The sequence below is a fragment of the Ceratina calcarata genome, unplaced genomic scaffold (genome assembly GCF_001652005.2).
Source record: "Ceratina calcarata isolate Rehan_Ccalc_2016 unplaced genomic scaffold, ASM165200v1 scaffold619, whole genome shotgun sequence".
NCBI classification, from domain to species: Eukaryota; Metazoa; Arthropoda; class Insecta; order Hymenoptera; family Apidae; genus Ceratina; species Ceratina calcarata.
The window spans coordinates 1,479-2,195 of NW_017177437.1; the positions used below are offsets into that span (position 1 = coordinate 1,479).

A 717-nucleotide genomic window follows, 5' to 3' on the forward strand; every position below is an offset into this window, starting at 1 on the left:
TATTCGAGTATTAAAATTGTTCACTTTATAGGAAAATCGTTTCTAAATTCGAACAGATTTTAATTACAATTTTTTTTTTTCTAACTGACAAGTCGAAGTATTTTGAAAATCCCTTGACCCGAAAACGCGGCGCCCTAAAAAGTCGTCTCATCCGGCGTAAGTACCGTGACAGACCGTAGGAACAATTTGGCACAGACGTATCAAAAAGCGTTTCGAGGTAACGGTACACGGTTTCGTGGTAATCGAGCGGCGATATCCTAAGACGATCCACGGTGCATGTAAGAGTTGACACGGTGGCCGACCTCGACGAAGGATGCACCTCGTGCGCGCGGCCACATGTAAATGGGGCCCGCGAAGACCGATAGTCCGGTACCGTTAGCGGACATGAATATCAACGAAAAAACGATTGCAACGGTATTATAAAATGAACGAAAAATATGTTTACGACGTCCTACGGGAAGGCTGTGAACGTTGATCGATCGCAGGAGTGGTCAGAGATCGCGTAGGACGCGGCAGGACTTTAAAATAGAACCGTTTTCATTTCCTATTGATCGACGTCCATGTTCCCACGTGTTTATTAACGCGGAGGCCTCAATCTCTTCTCCTTCTTATTTCATTATTATCATTATTATTATCCATCTATTTTAGATGCATTCACTTTGCCCTAAATATGCCGAAGCACCTAATCACTTCTGACGTTCCCACGTGTCTATTAAC

General features: G+C 43.7%; 1 protein-coding gene across 1 annotated transcript in view; it reads left to right on the plus strand.

Annotated features, from left to right (window-relative positions):
* LOC108630016 (uncharacterized) overlaps positions 1 to 717 on the plus strand; it is a 9,304-nt gene that overhangs the window by 275 nt on the left and 8,312 nt on the right. The gene's annotated exons all lie outside the window — the stretch shown is intronic.